Source organism: Hippocampus zosterae, chromosome 20 (genome assembly GCF_025434085.1).
Source record: "Hippocampus zosterae strain Florida chromosome 20, ASM2543408v3, whole genome shotgun sequence".
Lineage (NCBI taxonomy): Eukaryota > Metazoa > Chordata > Actinopteri > Syngnathiformes > Syngnathidae > Hippocampus > Hippocampus zosterae.
In genome coordinates this window covers 1,970,426-1,985,816 of record NC_067470.1, presented here as the reverse complement: position 1 = coordinate 1,985,816, position 15,391 = coordinate 1,970,426, and the positions used below count along the sequence as shown (strand labels likewise).

The following is a 15,391-nucleotide window of genomic DNA, read 5'->3' as shown; positions in this document are numbered from 1 at the left end:
TTCCGACGCAAGCTATTCAGCAAGTGACCTCTCATTTCGAAGGCGCCGCTCTCGCTCCAGTTTTCGACAAATTTCCCCTCCCCCCCCCCCCCCAAAAAAAATGTAAATGTAGTGCCATCTGTCACCACGAAGGGACCAAGACGAAAAATACGTACATGTTAATGAAGGTGTCATTACCGCACGCGGCGCTGAGAAAATAGCAAATATTTACTCCTACCGGAGCTCTATCATGGAGACGGTTATGACCCATTTTCGCGTGCCACTCCCTCACCGACGAGTAAGGTGACGAAGCATTTTAAATGGCTTTGCCTTGCAATAAAAAAACAAATTATAAAAAGCCAGCCGCCAGAAAACACGTGCGCCAAGCTTCCTGCAATGTGTCTCGATGCAGCTACATAAAATCAACTCAAACAAGAGCGAGACTGCATAATTTTAAGAAAATTACCATACAGTGTGTTTGTTTAAAGTCTGTTATAGATGAGACAAGGCGGGTGTCCGCTGGATAGGAATGCAAATAGGGCTTTAAAACACAGGTGACGGTTGCACAGTTGGGTTTCAAATCAGGATTGGGTTTCAAACCTGGTAGAGGTTTATGAAGTAGGGTTGCAAGTCTGTCTTCGGATTTCCAACAAGGGCTGTCCAAGTCTGGTCCTCAAGAAGCCCCCATAAGGCGTGTTTTAGATATCTCCCCTAATCGACACACCTGATGGCAACGATCAGTATCGTTATCAGGCTTGCTGATGATCTGACATTTTAGACACGGTTAGGGTTTTCAAACTAGGGTTCGGATTTTCAACTGGACTTTCAAGAAACGGTTTGGGTTTTAGTTGATGTTCCAAAACTGGATTGCGTTTCAAAAAAAAAAGTGGTTTCCAAAGCCGGTTGCTTGTTGGAAGACTTGGATAGGGTTTCCGGCAGGGTTTAGAGTTTCAAACTTTTGATTGGAAAGTACAATTCTAAACCAGGGTTCGGATTTTAGAAATACCAGGTTTAGGGTTTCAAATCAGGAAGTCGAGATAGATGTATGGTTTCGAAAGACTGATTACTTTTATTGAATCAATATACCCGTACTTTGCTTTTTCGTGTTCTGTGCGGCTTTTATTCCACAACGAGTAGCCTGAAGCACGGCATCAATACACTTTAGCAAGTTTAATTTGTGCCCGGCGACACCAGAATCGAAGTGAATGCATTAAAGTATAATAGCCGTTACATTTGTTGCAGCACACTTTTGTGGATGAAGAAAGTTTCCGACACGTATCATCGATTCGGATCCTAAAATGAGAATTGCAACGACGTCCCTTTGAAACCGGTTGTCACTTTCTATTTAAAAGTGCAAGGCGTTTTTGACAGAGAAGTGTGATAAATTGCTTATGCTCCGTTTAAGACCGTCGGCCGTGCGCTTCCGGCGCGAGCAAACTTCTGACATAAAAGAAATGAGGATTTAAGAAGTCGTATCTCGGGAGGTCTTCTTGTTTCCTTCGCTAGCACCCGACCCGCTCGCCACTTGGCTCGGCGCTAAACCTAAGCTCATTATCCCAAAGACTTCAAGTGAAAAGTAATAGCGGCAGAGGTTTGCGTCGTCTCGGGGCTAAATATATTTAATTTGCCCCTTAGTCTCCGGAGGAAGAGGCAACGGTCATACAGGAGCGGCGCTAAAATGCGAAACCGATTCGGGGCGACGCCAACTCCCCACGCAAAGTGACACTTTTCAAAAAATCGTCAAATGACTTAAGATGAGAAACTTTTCCATGTCGTCATTTTCACAGCTAGCAAAAGCTCGACTCCATTTTTATTATTTTTTTTCATGCCAGGTGTTTGGACAAGCCGTCCTTACGGTGAGAAAAAGGTTCAGTTTTGGCTGCCGCAAGGCATGCTGGGATGTGAAGTGCAGCTGATCTCAACAAAGGTAGACAAACAACTGTGGTGGTGGGAGGGGTTGTCTTCACAAGAGCCGTTGACAGTCCAGATAGGAAGTCAGAGTACCCCACCGCAAATTGTCCCATCAGAGACTCCCATGTTGCTCAGGATAGCAACTGCAGCCACAAAAACACAAAACCCCTGCTGTGACTCCTAACATAAGATTCAAAGAGAAACTCAAACCCATTTCTCTTAACTGTGAGGCAGACCGCGTGTGAACATAACCAACGCGGATATCTGCTTAGGGTGAAAAAAAAACAACCAACTAAAAATACAAGAAATCGCACATGTTCTTGTGCAGTCATGTGGTCAGTGGGTGAGGCGTTGCTTGAGGGGGGTACAAGGCCCCCAGCACGCAATGCCCCGCCGGTGAACCCCCTCGCTGGCAGCTGACAACGAGCGGCTGACCAATCACGACATATTCGCCACGTAAGGGGAACAGCGCTCGGTGCCGAGGTCAAGAGACGGCGTCGTGGGGACAAGGCCGAGCCCGGCCATGAAGTCTGTCACGGCTAAAGAGTCCACGGCTACAACGGGGGGGGGGGGGGGGGGGGATAAAGTGACCACTCAGGAAAGAAATGACAGCAGCGTCCGCGCTGATTAAATATTGCCTGACACTTCATATTTAAATAGCCATAGCCTTTAGCAACAATACGCTTTGTGCCCCCCTCCCCCCACCCTCCTTCCAGCATCTGGCCGCCATGACATGTCTGGTCTGAGCCGTATTTGAGTGACAGAATAATTCTCCATTAATAGAGAGGCTCGCTTTCACATTCTTTTTTTTTTCCTTGCTTTTCTGCCTCACATGACAATCAAAGATCAAATCCAGCAGCGGCACAAAGCAGAGAAGGGGGGTGGGGAAACATGTTTTATTCATTCGTTTGTTGCTTATTTACTTCATTCATGCGTCAGTATTCTCCTCGGCCTCGCGTGACGCTTTGTAAGCATGTTGGATTTCATATTCTCACGTTTTAGATCACCTTTCCAATCGATCTATCGATCGATCTAGCTAGCTAGCTAGCTAACTAGCCAGCTATTAAGCTAGCTAGCTGGCTAGTTATGCCCCCACCAAAAAAACATCAGGGCTGACGAGTTCCTTCTGTTCCGTGGAGCATGACAGCTAGCAATTTTTAACACAACAGCATTACTTTAATTTATCGAACCGAAAGCATGTAGAACAGTCAATCCTGAGGACACCGAATTCTGCCCAGACCCCACTGCGTGATAAAGAGCCCATTTTTACCACACTTTTCAAACAGTTCATATGTCCAAAAGCGTCATTGGATTTTTTTTTTCCAAGCTAATTGTCATATTTTCAATTGTTTAATCTGCAAGGCCGTCATCCGCAAGCTGTCAAACACGTTCTAAACAAAAGCAATGCACAAAACGCTGAATTCCAATCGCAAAACCCGTTTGAAGTGACTCGAAAGATGTGAATGTATTTTTTTTTCCGTGGACTAATTACAGAGTTGTAGCAGAGATCTAATTAGAGACCTGCTAATAAGCCTTATTTATTCTTATCGGATGTCTGATGGAAAGTGGCTGCCGTCCAAAGGAAGGCGCAGACGTCTCTTCAGCATCCTTCCCATCTCCGTGTCAGCATTTGTATTGTTTTTAAGTGATGGGATGAGAGTGTACTCGGACTTTAATACGTCCCGCGAGGATGCTGCAAAGATAGTGCCACAGGTCCTCGACTCGCCGTTCATTTTGGAGTTCACACAAATTGAAAATAGTGCGGCAAACGGCGGCTCTGAATTTGCATGCGTTTGCTTTTTTCTTCTGCTACTCTGTGGAAAGTAAATTGGCAAAGTTGAGCTTTGTTCTTCTCCTTGTGGGCAAGGATACAAAGCTATGAAACTCCAGTGTCACAGCTTCTAGTTCCAGGGTAAAGGTTCCGAGATCTGGTTTAACGTTGCTAGCTCTGGGCTACGGTTGCTAGCACTGTTCTACAGTTGCTAGTTATTTGTTATTTAGTGAAGTTTATAGTTAATGGGGTAAAGTCACTAGCCCCAGGCAAAAGTTATTAGTTTCCCGGTTGGTGGTAACGTTTCTTTTTCTGGGTTTCCCGTTGATATGAATTTAATGTTCATGCTACGTGGACAATGTGCTAATCTATTCTACTTGCAGGATAACGTTCCTTGGTCTGGGTCTGAGTTTTTAGTTCTTGGATCTAATTATGAGTTTTGGGATACTCTTTCCGGTTCCTCTGAAAGATGCTAAATATACGGTATGTTTTAGAAGAATCTGAGCTGGTTAAAGTCAAGCGACGCTCAACCTTTGCTTCCGTCCTGGACAGCTACAACTCGTGCGAGTTGATTGTTGATTCGGCGGCGCCCATACAAAGCTGCTGTTTATGCCAAATAAAGCGCCCGCTTCAGTCCGACATGATGAGTGGGGGAGAGAGCGAGAGAGAGCGTAATGAATATCTCAGCTCGTCTCACCTGGTTAGATGGAGGATTAAAAATAATGCGACTCATCCCAAAAAAACGCGGCGGATGGGCAGAGAAGCAAGTCACGCTCGATGATGGCATTAAATGGATCAGATAATTGCACTGACCTTATTGTCTCCCTCGGCTAAGAATGCCCCCCCCCCCCCTCTTTTCCGTTGTGCACCGTGGCTTGCTAATGTTTCTTCATTTACTCATTTGTTCTTATCATTTATTTATTATTTCCGGCACGCATTTTAGAAATGTTTTGCGGCAGCATCTGCGTGGGATAATGACAAACATTGGCAGGGATATTGAGCTTCATTACCAAGCGCCTTGAAGGTGATTACCTCCGCCACAGAGGTGATCTTTCAGTCCGTTTGCCAATTGGTACTTGTTCAAACTGGATGATTTTTAAAATGGGGCTAGGCTTCCCCAGTGCGGATTGTTGATTTAAATTGTCATGGTGCGCTCACATGCGACACTGCAAGTTAGATTTTTTCGTGATTTAGCATCGGTCAACTTTTTAGTTCACGTGTTTCAAATTGGTGTTTCAAACTGGTTCAAAACTGCAGAATAAGTTTGTCTTTGAGTGACACTTGCAAATGGCCTACGTGACCTAAAATGGATGCTTTGGACCAAAATGGCAATTTCCTGTGCGTTTTAGTTTCTTTTTAGTTTTGTTTCTTTTTGTGGCTCCAATAGTGATTAGAAAAATGTCACGATAGATGAAACTACCTCTAACTTTGAGGAATTGTGTGAGTTCCCACGGCAAGTCATCACGGCCATCATGACCCCAAAATGGCTGCTTGTAACCAAAATGGAAGACATTCCGTCTCTTCTTGGGCATGAGAATTAATTATTTTTTTGGGGGGGTCTACACATAACAGATTTGACCACCAAATTGCATTTTTCTCTGCAAAAATGGAATTTTAAAAAGCATCCAGGTCTGGAAAGGACCTCCAAATAACAAAATATTTTGCCATTGAGTCGCAGTGACAAAGAAACAACTCTTTGTAATAAAAACTGTTCTCATCATTCCTTCCGACTTATTTGTCTCCCCAGATTGAAGACAAGAAGGACAAAGGAAGTTGCGTTGATCAACGCCCGGCGATCCTCTCAGGGACCGGAGCATGCGGCCGGCCGGTCTCCACGTTGGAGAAAGATGATTCATCCCGGCGATCCTCGTGGCCGTCCATAAATCAGGCCATCTCATTTGCGGCGGCGTCATCCAGGTACAGCCCACCAAACCATTTCCACTAAAGGAGCCGTTTGACTACCGCAGCTATAAAGAGATTACAATGACATCCCTTACGCGCCGCTGACAGCTCACCCGGACACAGCCTTGATGTGCCGCTAAGAAGGTGTCAATAACGCAGCAAATATTTTATGGAGGTGAAAACATTTCCTGACACCGACTGCTGAGTGGAAGATTCATTTAAAAAAAAAAAAAAAAAAAAGGCCGGACTGGCATAGCCGAAGCCGTGCTTTCGCATGACGGCCTTTTTTTTTTCCGGTGAGGAAAGAAAGCAATGGCGGAAAAACGGAGGCACTCATACATCACAGTCAGGGATTAGCGGCAATAAACATTCATCTTGCCACCCTCTTAAAGGGATATTTTAAAAGTCAACGGATTAGGGCAGAGCACGCTTGTAATCGCTCGTGGTAGATAAAAGCGGGCGCTTGTTGAAATGCCTCCAATTTAGCCCAGATGGACTACCTGTCGGCCTTTCAGTGACACTTTTACAATCATTTGTAATTAGAAGTCCAAATCATCAGGTCAGACAAGAGAGGGGAATTTTTGTTTTTTTTCCAACTCATGCTGACCAAGTTATTCATCAAAACAAAGCGTTGGTACCACATTTCAATGACAGGAACCTGAACAGAAAACGCAAACGTAGCGTCTCATCGCCACTTTTTATTTTGCGTCTGGATGAGCGTTTATCCGAGAAAATGACACACGAGTGAGCAGGAATTCCGTTGTGTATCCGCGCGCATGTTCTCCCTTCGTCTCTGATCCGTGTTCGACGGAAACCAAAATGGTGGCTATTAGCAAAAAAAAAAAAAATGCTAATCATAATAAGAATGAATTATAGGTGAACAAAATCTGTAAAATTGCTGCAAGGACTCCTGTTGCGTTATTTGAGCAGGGCCAACAAATGGATATATGACTAAATTTCACCAATTCATTTGGTCACCAAAGTAATTCAATAACCATGTCATAGTTTTGGAACAATCATGTTTTTTGGGGTGAATGATGACGAGTTTTCTCGGGTGATATCAAACCGTCCATTCACTGTGGTGACAAAGCCGAAAAGTCACAACAGCAACGGTTTTAGCTATGCTAACAAGTGAAAAAAATAAAATAAAATACAATAAAAAGTTTCTTTAAACCCAAGTTGTTAAAAAGGTCACGACAGACTCCCACGCAGCCTCATCACATCTCCAGCCAACGTCCATTACTCGAAAGAAAAGACAAAGCCTCGAGGGCGACCGCGCTGCCGCCAACGTTTGTCCTAATGTGCTCTCTTATGAACAAATACATTAGCCGCCATTCGCGTCTGATGTGCTGTCAGCCGCTCGCTGCTCGGCCGTGATATTTACGCGCACTCCCGTCTTATTACCGCGGCCCCTTCAACCACCCCTCGGGAGATGGTTTCGCGAGCCCGTGACTGCTAACCGGTCGGCTGGGTCGTTAAGGGGGCGGTCAGGGGTCTTGGGCGCCTCGGCCCACCAGCTGTCTTGCCCATGCACTCGTATGACCCATCCCTCAGGAGGGAGGTGGAAAGCAGTGAACTAGAAGCAAAATAAAAGAATAAATAAATAAAGCCGCTTTTTTTTTTTTAACGCTGCTTTTAATTAAGTCTCTTATGCGTTTCTTTATTCCGCTTGCGTTCACTATCCCCCCCCCCCCCCCCACCCCCACCCCTCCCCTCAGCCCCACTCGCTCGCACCAGAATTAAATGTGCCAAACAGATGAATTGTCCCCACGCATGCATCTAATGAGATGCGAGGTATTGCAACATTGGAACAACTTTGCAACACCGAAAATTCTTGATCCCTTATCAAATAAATGTTCCCCGCCCAGTAAATGGCCATGAAAGGCCACAGAGCCGCACGTAGGGAATGGCTTTTGGAACGTGCAACATGAATAGGGAAAAGTGGCATGGCAAAAAGAACGTGCATTAAAAAAAAAAAAAAAAAAAAAGATTAAGAAGTTGTCGGTTAATACGTAACGGCGTGTTTCAAGTAGCAGGAAGCGACAACCACAAGAATCGTGTATCATGGAGAAGTTTCCGTTCCGTTCCAAAATGTTCCTGAGAATTATTATGTTGAAAACATCACTCCGCCCCGTTTTCGATGTCTCCAACTCCACCCGATTCAAATCATCAGGGATTTTTCTCAAGCTTCCGCACAGCTTCTTGACGAGCTGAACATTTTAAGGTCGCAATCCGAAAACCCGACGAACCATTTCCGAAGTTTGATCAACTTGTTTGTGGTAGACTTTTGGCAACCACGGGGAGGAGAGTTTATTTAGATCCATGATCCCTCGTGACAAAACGGCAAAGCCCGGGGAGGCGCTCATCCATCAGTGAGATGCCCTTGCGGCACATTCCTATTAGACGCTGTCAGGTGGGCCGGGCTCATTATTGCATCATCGTAATGGTGTCGTTTTTGAACTTCATCAGGGTAATTGCCGCAATTTGTCAGCCCCGATGGAGGGAGCGCAACGTAGCCGGCGGACGTAACGTCTAGCCGCGAGACACGCCGCGCTCGTGTCGTGACAAAAGGAAAATGACGACGCCGACGGTAAATATGGCTGCACACGATACCAAAACAAAAGAACGAAAACAAAAAAAGTCGGATTTGCTGGGATGGAATGGCTTGAGAGTGAAATCACGATCTCCAAGATAAATTTACCGTAGGGTCCGAGAGTTGGATTCGAATTGAATGCCTCAGTATGAAATTGACAGGGCATTGCCAGATTTTTATCAACCCGTATGTGTTACGATCTGTTTTTGATTTAGAATTAGATTTAGTTTTTTCATGTTCCCTCTTGCTTTCCCGTGGTCAATGTTCGTAGCTTTCCCTGCTATCATATTCATCTCCACATGCCGTTCCCTGTGTCAACCAATCGGCTCCCTCCAGCCACTCTTTGTCTTGCCTTGGTGTGCCTCGTTGTCTCGTCCGTCCGTTTGTATTTAGCTCCCGGTTTTGGAGAAGTTGATGTCACTCCATTGTTGTTGTCATTTGACTCATCACATGTTCCCTGTACTCGTTCGTGTTGTTTCTTGGCAATGTAAATGCAGCTCTCGATGTAAGATTTTGGGCGATAGCGAACTTAAGAAGCATTGTCGCGGCCAGCGAGGGTGACCAACCAAACAAGCGAGCAAAAAATGTCACAAAGGGAACGGCGTGGCTCTGATAGAAAAATGCGCACTGACAGAAGGCCCTGAAGTGTGTAAAAAAAAAAAAAAAAAACCTGGGTGGGGTTTGTGTGCACTCAAAAAGGCCATTTAGATATTAGCCACTGTCACAAAGGCACTTTTGTGCTCTAAAAGAACAATAAATAATGGATGTCACTGAGCAGATGCTAAATCTTGAACGGGTGGGGAGAATTAAATGCACACAGCTAATACTGTTAATGCATTTCACCCCCCGCCCCACCACCCCTCCGCCACACGCACACCAAATGTCAAATAACTAAACGATAATGCAACAAACTGTATGACAAAGCACTTAGCATAACAACGTTTGTCTCTTGTCTGCTCTAATTTATCATCTCATTCAATTTCCGAGTGTTTCGCAGCCTTTTCTCGAAGCGCCAAATAAATTAGGATGTCCAGGACCTGCTGCCCTTGCTATTCAATAAAGGCAATTAAAACGTGAAAGTAAATTGTATTTCGTCGAATCCTGGCTAAAGTCAGGGAGATTTTCATTTTGGGAAAACATATCGCTACTTTATAAATGCATGAAAATAACCTAGAATCGTTTTTTTTTTTTTTGGTGTTGTTGCAATGTTCTGGTTATCTTGTATTTCAATTGTTTATCATTCAGCATGTCTTTATGTATTTAACCCTTTTGGGGAAAGCAGTTACTACAGTGGACAGCTTATGTTATGAGGTTACAGGGTGCAACAAAAGAGTTAAAAAAATTAGGTGGTCGGATAAAGAATTGTCTGAAAATGGCTGGCACTGATTGAGTTAAAGTATATCAGGTCCATTGGACTGTCTGATTTTTTTTTTGGGGGGTTGCTCTATTCCAAAGACAAATATAAAATTAATAGGATTAGGTCAATAGCATCCCCCCAAAAAAGTCAAATCACATTAAATTAAAAAAAAAAGCAGACGTCTGTAGCATGCTTGGACAGGTTGATGTAATTGGATGTGAAAGCCAGACGAGCCCAACTGGAGGCGAGTGTTTTAGGTTTCCATTACAGCACTGAGGTAGAGCATTTGAAGGGTGTTTTGTCCGTCGGGTGTTGCCGGTTGCCCCATGGCTCGATCTGCTGCTTTCATTTGCGACGATACAGACACATGCAGCCTGCAAGGGAAAGAAAGAGGGGAAAAAAAAACACAACAACTCTGAAATGATGGATGTGCTCAGGAAGCCGGCGCATTTACAAGTTGATTCTGGGAGCAGGTGCTGAGCGGTGTTGTGATTTTCTTATTTTTTTTCTTTGTTTTTTTTTTTCAACCTTCCTTACAAGCTACAGCGACACTGTCGATAAAACCGAGGCGTTCCGAAGAAGCGCTTGTTTTTGGAATGCGCATTATACACATACAGTATATGCACATGCTGATCCAGCAGTTGACGCAAAGGGCAATATGGATGTTGGAAATGACTTTCTCCCCCCCAAAAAAAAGATTTTGGGAGATGAAATCTAAAGTTGAGAGAACGATTGGAAGTGCCCGGATGGACCATTTTCAATTTGTACGGTGACTCATAAATGTGGTCAACCCTGACAGTGATTTTGTACTCTCGAAGCAGATTCAACCGTTTTGCTAGGTGGAGTTCGAACAGTTGGCTAAAATGAGATTTTGTTTTATTTTTATTTTATTTGTTTTTTTTTTGTCTACGCACCCAGTGTCTCTTTAAGTTGAGAAGTGATAAGGGAAGCACCACAGACGGTGGCGATTTCTTCGCAATTTGATTTTGACAATCGGCGTGAATTCGAAAAGCCGATCCGATCAACCTATCGTACGTCTTTTGGTGAGGTTCAAAGACGATTTAGTCGAGTCAAGTCAACAGTATTTATAGCCTTCAATTAACCTGACATTTGATTTTTTTCGAAACATGAAAGACGATATATAGTCTTCGAAGCGATCGACTCGCCTGTCTTTTTTTCTGGCACGAATTAACTTTGACTTTTTGTCACCAACAATTGACTTTGGTATGGTTTAACATTTAAAACTAACACTTCTGAAACATGTACACTCAGCTTTAAAGGGATTTTTTTTTTTCCTTATTTTTTTGTTTTTGTCTGGCCTCCACCGCAAGATTGCTTGCTCTCGCGCAGGTCAGTTGGGTTTTCGTCGCGGTATGAGAAATGCGTTTTTATTTCTCCGCGTGGACCGCAATTGCCTGGCGGTAACTAAAAGCCCGCCGTGTCGGCACTACGTAAATGCAATCGTCTTGACATTTGAGGTCTTCAAGAACACCTTCGGTTGAAGCGGCAAAAATGGCTCCAAATAACAGAGACGCATACCGACCAAAGCGGTCGGCACGACGCGACAATGAATGACTTGCGCAGAATAGGCGAGCGTTTGAGCGCCGGGTAAACATCGGCTTTGAACTCCCCTTTATATTTTGCGTAGCATTCGAACCCTCGGGCCACTTTGTTACGCCGCCATTCGGCTCCCATCCCTCGGAGAGTAGAAATGAAAAAGCAGGTGAGACAAAGGCTAAATTGCTTCTCTCAATGAGAGACGGTGCGCGAGAGACTCGCGAGGGTATTTTTCCCGATTGTTTGCCGGCCCGGCGCATTTACAGCATGAGTCACGTGACCGCATCCGGTGTGCGCCTTATGGAGACACCGCGGGGACGACCCATTTCTTTTCTCCGGCAGCTCCATCTCTTTCGTCTTGTCGCCGACACTCGCAGCCTTTATAATAAGGTCAGTGGGGATGCAATCATAGCCAACATGAATTTGGGACCGCCCCTCCAAAAAAAAAAAAAAAATAGGAGTTGCGGATAAATGAAAATCCCCTCAATACGTGAAGAGGGGCGAGGAGAGGTCGATAATGAGGACGGACGGTCCCAGGAGCCAGTGACTGGTTAGGCTCGGCTGGTGGAGATTATTTTGACGGCTGCTTTGTAAGCAGAAACGGCAAAGCTCATTTTCCATCAGGAACTAATTTACGGCCATTTTACACCCGTTTCTCAACTCGGCGCGACATCTACATAAATGCTTTCACACAGCCAAACCTCATCTTGTTCTTTTTTCTATTGGCCCTTATCCTGAACAGCAAAACATTTCAAGATGGAGTTTAGGTTTTGGGTAGTTTGGGTTAGATGCATTTCAAAACATTATGAACGGCATCCAATTTTGGATCTTTGCATCTGAGCTTGGGATGGTCCCAACCTTAACCTGCCCCCCTCGGCGAATATCAAGCTTGCCGCAGCCCCTGAAAGGCTACCGAGTGTCGAGCCGAGAACATGAACTTTGCCTGTCGGGGCCTCGCGGTCCCCATGGTGATGTGCAAAGCACTTAAACCTGCCAGCCGGCCGCTCGGCGGGGTTTCCAGCTGAACACGCTGCCTGTCACGAGACGCCGCGTCCTGGCGGGCTCTAAAAACAAAGGCCGTACGCACGCGAGGGGCCGAGCGCCATCCATACGCATCTGCACTTTAGGCAACAGAACGATGATTACAGGCCGGTCCGGACCGCTCGATTCATTTTCCTTCCAAAAGATTGCTGAGATGCACAAAAGATGTTTTCCGCCGGGACGTATCGCCATCTGACCGCTGCACACGCTCGTGCTTCTCATCTTGATTGTGTTGGGGGGTCGGGGGGGGGGGGGGGAGAAGAAACGCTGAGGAGCAGTCCGTTGTTCGGCTCTTGCTAGAAGAATCATATGGAGCATGAACATCAGAGGCAGTGTAGAAACTCGCAAAGGTTTATAAAGGGGGGGGGGGGGGGGAAATGGACGCCTGAAGCGACAATTGGCACTGTGAAAGCGTCTTAGAGCGACTCATCTGAATATGGATGACGAATTCAGTGGAGAGAACTGCATAATTGTCTTTCTATAGGAGCTCCGCCACAATGAATCGCGTTGAAAATGCAGCGAGGCAAGCATTAATCACTAATGCCGTCATGCTTTAAAAGGCATATTTGCCCCCCCCCCCTTTTTTTTTAAATTCTTCTACTGCTCCTTTTAACAAGAGGGAAAAATGGCAAATTCAAATTAAATAAAGAAAAGCATCGTCAACATTCCTGCGATGGACACCATAGTTCACCCCACACTGCCCCAAAAAGTGAAAATATTTCGTAGTCTCTCCTTTCATCGACTGAAAACGAATTCAGGTCTTCCGAAACCCGGCTTTGATATTATTCGTCTTGAAAAGCTACATTGATAGCCCCACGCATTTGAATGGATTTTACATCATCCTCCAGCTAGCATCGCGACTAATCAGCTAGCATAGAGACACACCAGCTAGCATAGCGACTAAATTATGCAATCTTCTTTCAAATGGCTGAACTGGCACCATTCAAAGGCCTTTCTGGCTTCTGAGGGAGTATCTGAAGCCCCTTTCAAGCTAGACATCAGTCAGTTTCTTGTTTTTTTTTTTTCTGTCGTCGTTCAGCATGAAAGGTACAGACAACGGATGGGGTGTCGAAAACAGAAACGCCACAGGGTGACGTGAAACACCCCTCGGCCGACTTAAAACCTCCTTTTGTGTTGAAAGCAATCACCCTGTGTCCAAATCATGTTTCACACGGCGTCGCCGCACATTGAAATGATCTGATTACGGCAAGACGCATCGTCTTATTAACCTGCGCGGCGTATTAAGATGTGGAAGTTTTTAAGGCGGGTGTAGGAGTTTGAATGCCGTTTTCACTCGCGGGGCTTGAGAGCAGACTGTTTACGGCAGGGGTGTCCAAACTTTTTGCCAAGGGGGCCAGATTTTATGTGGTAAAATGTCGGGGGGCCGACCTTGGCTGACATTCTTTACATTGAACAACAATATTGTTCAACAAATTTTAGTAAGCCAGTCTGTTTCACATTTCCATTTTTATTTTAATTTCAACAATCTTAAGAATTTCTTTTGGTTCATTTGAAACGGGCATATCACATGCAACTGCTTATTCACTTGACTTTTTCTTAAACAGAAGTCTCCTGAGTGCAAATTGATTGATTTGAAACATAAAATGTACCACCAGGACTTTTCAATAGTCACAAAACCTTTGACTCGAACAACAGGGAAATGAACAAGCAATACACATATCCACAACTGCAAGGATCATTTGAAATATGACATATCAGTAAATATTAACACGGAGTGATGTCTTGTTAACTCGTGAGTGATGCCCTCTCGTGTCTAAATGCTATTACTCATTTAGTGAATGCTATTACTCATTTAGGGCGGCCCGGTAGTCCAGTGGTTAGCACGTCGGCCTCACAGTGCAGAGGTACCGGGTTCGATTCCAGCTCCGGCCTCCCTGTGTGGAGTTTGCATGTTCTCCCCGGGCCTGCGTGGGTTTTCTCCGGGTGCTCCGGTTTCCTCCCACATTCCAAAAACATGCGTGGCAGGCTGATTGGGCGCTCTAAATTGTCCCTAGGTGTGAGTGTGAGTGCGGATGGTTGTTCGTCTCTGTGTGCCCTGTGATTGGCTAGCGACCGATTCAGGGTGTGCCCCGCCTACTGCCCGGAGACAGCTGGGATAGGCTCCAGCACCCCCCGCGACCCTCGTGAGGATCAAGCGGCTCGGAAGATGAATGAATGAATGAATATTACTCATTTAGCCACTAGAGGGAAGCAGTACTCTATGAAACATCACTCACCAGTCTACGAGACCTCAGTCAATGCAACACGTGTTCCATTGCGCCCAACCTGCGGGTCAGACGGCACTGATTTTATGACGGGGGCCGAGGGCCGGATGAAATTCGACCGCGGGCCGGATTTGGCCCCCGGGCCGGACTTTGGACATGCCTGGTTTACGGAGATGATTGGACACTCGGTGGGCAACTTCTTTCTATAAAAAATGAAAGGAAATAAAATATGCCCCTGGGTTGTTTGGCAGAGTGTCTCATAAAGTCGATATAAATTATGAAAAGAGCTTCCAGGCTGACTTTTGTTTATCAGCGCAAGGGGAAGAGAAGGACGAAGTTCCGTGCATCAGTGCATCTTCCGCCGGATCCAATCCCGTAATTTGTTTTTGGTCACATAATTCATTTGTCAAATGTGACCACATGGTAACAAAGCGATGAGTGACATCATAGTCAAACCGCTCTCTCTCGCACTTCAGAGCGAACCAATCAGTAGAAGCGAGCCAAAGTGTGAGCTTTCGAGGCGAATCAAAGTCTCGCAGAATCCGAAGAGCGATGGCAGAGTAGGTTAATTAAAACCAAGCGGAGGAAACAAGAGCCGGGAAAAAAAAAAAGAAAAAGACAAAAGAAACGTGTCGCTGCACATTGATTCCGTATTTCTCGCTTTCTTGACTCGACGCTTAAAAGTCAAACCTGAAAGGTGATTTCGGTTCACGACGAAGAAGGAAGAGTTTTCGGAGACGTTGCGCCTCTCGTCATTATCAGCTCATGCAACAAGGCTCGGCTCGGACTTGCGCCGGCTTGAGGCGTGACTGCGCGCATCCTCATTTTCATTACCGCGCAGAATGAACCCACAGAAGCTGCGTGTAGGCGCCCGAGAAGCGAACGGTTACACGACGCTTGCGTGAGCGGATCCGACGGCATCCTCATTTTCAATTCACATTTCAAGTCAGCAAAGAAACAACCAGTAACCCTGTTTGTAATTTCAACCCAGGTCTGAAACCATCGTTTCGAACCCTACCTTTTAAATTCTAACCTTGTCTTGAAAGCCTCACCCG

At 45.4% G+C, this 15,391-nt stretch overlaps 1 protein-coding gene across 1 annotated transcript in view; it reads left to right on the top strand.

Annotated features, from left to right (window-relative positions):
* The first annotated feature begins 5,420 nt into the window (after nt 1-5,420).
* LOC127593301 (cadherin-12-like) overlaps nt 5,421-15,391 on the top strand; it is a 104,569-nt gene continuing 94,598 nt past the window's right edge. Inside the window, exon 1 of the mRNA XM_052054650.1 lies at nt 5,421-5,578. The gene's annotated coding sequence lies outside the window, so the exon portion shown is untranslated. The remainder of the gene's footprint in view (nt 5,579-15,391) is intronic.